This window comes from Oryctolagus cuniculus, chromosome 8 (genome assembly GCF_964237555.1).
Source record: "Oryctolagus cuniculus chromosome 8, mOryCun1.1, whole genome shotgun sequence".
Taxonomy (NCBI): Eukaryota; Metazoa; Chordata; class Mammalia; order Lagomorpha; family Leporidae; genus Oryctolagus; species Oryctolagus cuniculus.
In genome coordinates this window covers 41,889,818-41,897,014 of record NC_091439.1, presented here as the reverse complement: position 1 = coordinate 41,897,014, position 7,197 = coordinate 41,889,818, and positions in this window count along the sequence as shown.

The window sequence follows — 7,197 nt, the reverse complement described above, 5'->3', positions numbered from 1 at the left end:
CCTTGACCTACATCCTACACTTGATACAAAGATTAACTCTACATCATAGACCCAAAACATAATACATCAGAGATATAAATGTAAAACATAAATCATAGGACTTTTATAAGAAAACGTTGGAGGAAATTTTTGTTCCCAAGGGTTATGCAAACAATTCTTAGAAATGATATCATGAACATGATTCTCTTAAAAAAATAGTAAACTGAATTTCAAAATTGAAAGTTTGGATTCTGAAAAGCACTGTTAAGAGCATGATATAATAAGTCACAGATTGGAAACAACTATTTACACATCACATATTGGTATCCAGAAAATATAAATAATTCTCAAAACCCAATAATAGGAAAGCTACCAAAGTTCTATTAAAAATTGGCAAAAGGGTTTGAAAAGATACTTCATTAAGGAAGTATGGATGACAAACACACAGAAAGATATTCAGATATTCAGCATCATTGCTCAGTAGGCCAGTGCAAGAGAAATGCAAACTAAAACCAGAGATGAGATACTACAACATGCCTATTTTAATGGCCTCAAACCATTTTTTAAATGGATAATACAAAATGCTGTCAAGGATGTGAAGCAATTGGATCTCTCAAACATTACTGATAGGAATGCTAATTAGCACAGCCATTATGGAAAAAAGTTTGTTAATATCTTATAAAGTTATATTTGCAATTTATTCAGAAATTCCACACCAGTGTTTTCATCCAAGTGAAATGAAAACTTACATTCATATAAACAGCTGTGTGCTAATGTTTATAGCAGCTTTATTTGTAATCACAAAGAACGGGGAACCACCAAATGTTTCTCAAGTAGGGGAATAGATAACCATGGTACACCTATGGAATACCAGTTGACAATTGAAAGGAGAGAAATATTGATAGAGATACACATGGTTGATCTCAGATACAGTCTGTGAAGTGAAGGAAGCTATATTAAAAAGGTTATATGAGGCACAATTCTATGTATATGATGTCCTGGGAAAGGCAAAACAACAGGAAAGGAGAATAGACCAATGGTTGCAGGACTCAGGAGAAAAGGAATCAAGGCGGTGTTGTGGCACAGCAGATTAAGCTGCCACTTGGGATGCCAGCAACCCATATCGGTGTGCCAGTTCAAAACCCAGCAACTCCTCTTCTGATCTAGCGTCCTGCCAATGCGCCTGGGAAGGCAGCAAATAGTGGACCAAGTATTTGGGTCCCTGTTGCCCACATAGGAGACCCAGATAGGGTTCCTGACTTCGGCTTGGCCCCAGGCCTGGCTGTTGTGGGCATTTGAGGAGTGAACCAGCAGATGAAAATCTCTCTTTCTCTCTCTGCCTTTCTCAGTCTCTCTTTCAAATAAAGTAAATTTTTTTTCAAATAAAATAAGTCTGCAAAAAAAAAAAAAAAGGAAAGAAATCATATGCTGCAAGTAGAAATGTAAATGTAAAATGGTGCAGCCTTGTTGTGGAACACAGTCTGACAGTTCCTTAAAAGCATAAACCCAGAAATTCCACTCCTAGATGTTGAAAATGTGTATTCAAGGGCCTGGTGTATTCAAGGACTCACTTGGCTAATCCTCTGCCTGCGGCACCGGCATCCCATATGGGTGCCAGGTTCTAGTTCTGGTTGCTCCTCTTCCAGTACAGCTCTCTGCTGTGGCCCGTGAAGGCAGTGGAGGATGGCCCAGGTGCTTGGGCCCTACACCTGCATGGGAGACCAGGAAGAAGAACCTGGCTCATGGCTTTGGATCGGCGCAGCACCAGCTGTGGCAGCCATATGGGGAGTGAACCAATGGAAGGAAGATCTTTGTCTCTCTCTCTCTCACTGTCTGTTCTGTCTGTCAAATAAATAATAATAAAAAAAGAAAATGTATATTCAAGCAAAACTTTGTACATAAATATTCATAGTAGCATTATTCACGATAGCCAAAAAATAAAAACCACCAAAATGGGCATCAACTATACAAAGAAATCTTATTTGTTAATAAAAAGAAATGGAGTACTGATGTGTGCTATGACATGGATGAACTTTAAAAATATTATGCTTCTTGTTCCTGCAAATGCAGGTCCCAGGAGGCAGCAGTCACGGCTGAAGTAATCGGGTTCCTCCACCAACATGGGAGACTTGGATTGAGTTTCCTGGCTCCCTGCTTCAGCCTTGGCCTAGCCCAGGCTGTTGTGGACATTTGGGGAGTAAACCAGCAGATGGGAGCTTGCTCTGTATCTCTCTATCTCTTTCTTTCTCCTCTAGCCCCCTCCCTCTGCCTCTCAAATTTTTTAAAAAAGAAAGGGACAGGCATTTGGCCTGGCAGTGAAGGCACCCACGACCCATATCGTAGGACCTGGATTTGATACCCACCTCCAATTCCTGACTCCAGTTTCCTGCTTATGCAGGCAATGGGAGGCAGTGATGACAGCTCAAGTAACTGGGTCTCTGCCACCCACAAGGGAGACCTAGATTGAGTTTCTGGCTCCCAGCTTCTACCTGGCCCAGCCCCTACCTGTTGCAGGCATTTGAGGAGGGAACCAGTGGATGGGAGCACTCTTCCACTCACTCTCTGTCTCTGTATCTGCCTGTTAAATAAATAAATTAATTAATTAATTAATTTTAAAGATTTATTTATTTGAAAGTCAGAATTACAAAGAGAGAGGAAGAGGCTGACAGATTTTCTATCTGCTGGTTCACTCCCCAGATGGCCACAATGGTCAGGGCTGGGCCAGGCTGAAGCTAGAAGCCAGGAGTTTCTTCCCAGTCTCCCACGTGGGTGGCAGGGGCCCAAACACTTGGACCGCCTTCCACTAGTTTTCCCAGGGAGCTGAATCAAAAGTGGAGCATCTGGGACTCAAACCAGTGGCCATATGGGATGCCGGTGTTGCAGGTGGCAGCTTTATCTGTAATTCAACTATTATGCCACAACAAAGACCCTGGTACTTTGTGTTTTTAAATAAAATATAGTAAGTGAAAGAAGCCAGCTACAAAAAAAAAAAAAAAAAAAAAAAACACCACACACCACGTGATGTATGATTGTTTTTATATAAAATGTCTGTAATAGGTATATCTCCAGGCACAGAAAATTGGTGGTCACTTTGGACTGGGAAGTTTGAGGTAAAGTAGGGAGTGGCTAGTGGTATTTTCCTAAAATGTCCTAATGTTAATTAGAGGGGTGATTGTACAACTTTCTGAATATACTAAAAACCATTGACTTGTACTTTTAAGTGGTCAAATTACATGGCAGGTAAACGATACCTCAAAAATGTAAAGGGAGAATTTCAGTACAAAGGGAATTATTTTTAGGGTGATGAATCTTGATTGTGGTAGTGGTTACACAATTCTATTCATTGGTCAACACTTATAAAATTACACTCCAAAAAGTATATAATACTGTAAGTAAATTTAAAAATAAATTTTTAAAATTTTTAAAAATTCAATAAAAACATTAAGGTTTAATAAATAAGTGGTGCTGGGAAAAGAAGATCTTGCCCCATCTGTCTCTGTCTCTGTCTCTGTTTTTCAAATAAAATAAAAGTCTAAAAACAAAACATTTAAAAGACCAAATTTGTACTGTCTACCAAATCCAATTCTGGGATGACTGAAAAAGTGAATCTACTTTAAGCATAAGGGAAAAAAAGGAGATATTTATTAATACTAGAGTGGGGAGAAATTTCCAAACTTACAAAGAAGAGAATTCTGAATAAAGACTATGCCTGTGGCTTTTTGGAAATCTGGCTATCAGAAGGCTCCTAGTTAAACTGAGAGAGTACTAAGAATATGACACAAAAATTTCCTTACTATATAAAGAGTTCGTATAAACCAATAAAAATCTCTTATGCCTAAATTGACAAGCAAAACATAATTCTTACTTAATTTTACAGTTACTATTTCCTGTAGGGGAATAGATAAACCAAGGTACATCCATAGAAGACCAACTGACAATTAAAAGGAGAGAAATATTCCTGTTTTCTCTGCTATAGTTGTCACATTATGCCCCCTACAGTTTAAAGAAGACTGAAGGAGGGAACATGTGCTTGAATCTTCTCACTTTAACTTTATGATTATGGTTTTCCTTAAAATTCTTTATGACTAGTTCTTTTGATTTCATTACTCATCTGTGTCAAGCATATAGCAGACAAGGCTGAGGTCAAGACTTACCAGATTTGGCCAGTAAGTTCATAATGAGCCCTGCTTCCCTTTAGATAATTTACTGCTGAGGCAGACAGCAAAAGAAAGAGTAGCCGGAAGTCCCAATTTCCCTTAGTCCTTGCTCCATGCACCAAAAAGGACAACAGTGAAACAGCATGGCACGATGACTACAAAGTGAGTTGTAGGAATTCAAGATGACACCCAACGGTTCTACAGCCAGAAACTCTGCATAAACACAGGAGGCAAAGAGAAACTCACATCAGTCTCCCTGGTGGACAGGAAAGCGAGTGAAGCCTGCCCTTGTAGCAGCTCATCGCAAGCCTTCCAGGCTCTCTGCTCCAGCCAGACCAGAGGGAGGTCCACTAAGACACAGGCAAGCCTGCTGGTCAAGCCTCTCCTACGTGCCCCCGGGCATCCTTCCAAGCAGCACCCCCGTGGCAAAGGAGCCCCCTTTAACTCACCGGCTGCCTTCCGGATCTGCAGAGTCCTTCGTCTTACCGTGGTGATACTTCCTTCATTTCCTCTGTTCTGTTTGTAAGGTTCTGCATGGAACCCTCTGCCTGTTCTCCCTAGTTCATTACTTTTTCCTAAATTATCTAAGTTTTCTGCTATGCTATTGGAATAAGAAGAAAAGGTATAAGCTATATTTTGCTGTGTAATAAATCACTCCAAAAGGTCGGGGCTTCAGATAGCAATCATTCACTCTTCCTCATAATTCTCGGAGCTGGCTGAGTGCTCCTCTGTTGTTTTTGGCCTGGCCTGCAGCTGGGAGGCCCAGATGGCCCAAAGTGCGTATCTGAAGGTTGGTGACGGGTACCAGCTGGAGCATGTCGGCTCTTCTCGTTGCCTCTCATCTTCAGAGAGCTGCACTGGCTGACTCTTAGGTCAGGCTCAGGGCAGCATTTCAGAAAACAAAGGCAGAAGCCATAGGCTTCCCGAGGTATAGTTTGGAAGTCACATAACTTCACTTCTACCACTTCTTCAGTTAAAGCATGAAAAAAGAACAGCTGAGATCCAAGATGTGGGGACTAGACTCCTCCTCTTGATAGGATGAGCTGCAAAAGAATATGCTCATGTTTTTAAATCTACAACAATACCAAAAAGAGGAAAAATAGGCTAGACTAAGTACCTGTTAGTGAACAGGCTCATTGAAGCTACAAAATACGACTGCTTTTCACTTAAGTACATAAGAATGCCTATATACCAAATATCCTCAGTTTCAGTACTTCAATAAATCCACTGTAACACTAACAGGTAATAAGGAAATTACTAAAAATGGTCATAGGATCAGAAATTAGGAAAGTATTTTCAAGAGGATGTAGGAATACTAAGTCTTATTTCTCTAGCAAAAATGACCTGAGAAATGTGCTTTACAAACCTGAGAAAGTTATGCCAATTTGATCCCACGCCTTTTAATAACAGAGTGGAGGACACTTGCCAAAGGTTTTTGTTAGTTAAAAGGGAATCTGCACATTAACTCTCTTAAGGAGCACTCAGTTGGCCAACATTCACTGGCAAGGAGTTTTACATCTTAATTATCATCTTAATTGCATAACCGATGAAAGTTAAATGAGGCATTAATTTAATATGCCTGGTGTAATGCCTGGCTTAGCTTAGCCTCTAAAAAAAATTGTTGCTACTATTGCCTTATTCTAGACTTCAGCATTTCAGTGGTAAGATTAGGTACTTGGTTAATATATTTTTATGGTCAAAAGAGTCCTTAATAAATTTGCTTTGTAAACTTTCCAAGTTAAAATGATCATTGTCACATTCTTTTTTAAAACATTATTTATTTTCATTTTATTTGAAAGAGAGACAGAAACAGAGAGAGGTACAAAGACAACTCTTACATCTGCTGGTCCACTCCCCAAATGCTGCAACAGTCAGGGTTAGATCAAACAGAAGCCAGGAACCTGGGACAGGTCTCCCACATGGTTGACAGTGACCTAAGTACTTGAGCCATCACCTGCTACCTCCCAGGGTGTGCGTCTAGCAGGAAGTTGGAATCAGGAACAGAGCCTAGACTAGAGCCAAGCCTCCAGAATGAGTTGCAGATATCCCCATTGGCATCTTAACTCCTAGCCAAACACCCACCCCTTCTATGGACTTTTTGAAAGTCCATTGTATAAAAGTGGTGTCCCAAAGTTCTACTCCATAGAACATGACAATGAGGGATAGACATTCTGCTCAATGGTTAAGATGCCACTTGTGGTGTGATCGGCTTAAACGACCACCTGCAATGTTGGCGTCCCATATGGGCACTGGTTACAGTCCCATCTTCTGCAGTTCAGATCCAGCTCCTATTGATGTACCCGGGAAAGCAGCAGAGGATGGCCCAAGTTCTTGGGCCCCTGCCACTCATATGTGAGACCTAGAGGAAGTTCCTGGCTGCTGGCTTTAGCCTGGAACAGCCCTGGCCATTGAGTCCATTTGGGGAGTGAGCCAGTGGGTGGAAAGTCTCTCTCTCTCTTTAACTCTTAAAATAATAATTATAATAATCTTAAAAGATTGTTTATTTACTTAAAAAGCAGAGTTTACAGAGAGAGAGAATCTTCCATCAGCTGGTTCATTCCCCAGATGGCTGCAATGGCCGGAACTGGGCCTGTCCAAAGCTAGGAACCAGAGGCTTCTTTGGGGTGTCCCACATGAATGCAAGGACCCAAGTACTTGGGCCATTTTCCGCTGCTTTCCCAAGCATGTTAACAGGGAGCTGGATCAGAAGTGGAGCAGCCAGGTCTTGAACCAGTGCCCAAATGGGATGCTGCCATTGTAGGCAGTGGCTTTACCCACTATGCCACAATGCCAGCCCCAATAAATCTTTTTTTTTTTTTTTAAAGGCACTTGGGACACCTGCATCCTATATGGGAGTACCTGCATTCAAGTCCTGGCTCCATTCCTGATTCCAGGTTCCTGCTAATACATACCCTGGAGATGGCTCAATTACTTGGTTAATGCCACCCATGTGAGAAAGCAAAATGGAGATTCAGGCTCCTGGCTTTGGCCTGGTCTAGCCCCAGCTGTTTCAGGCATATGGGGCGTGAACCAGTGGGTGGGAGATTCCCTACCCCCCTAC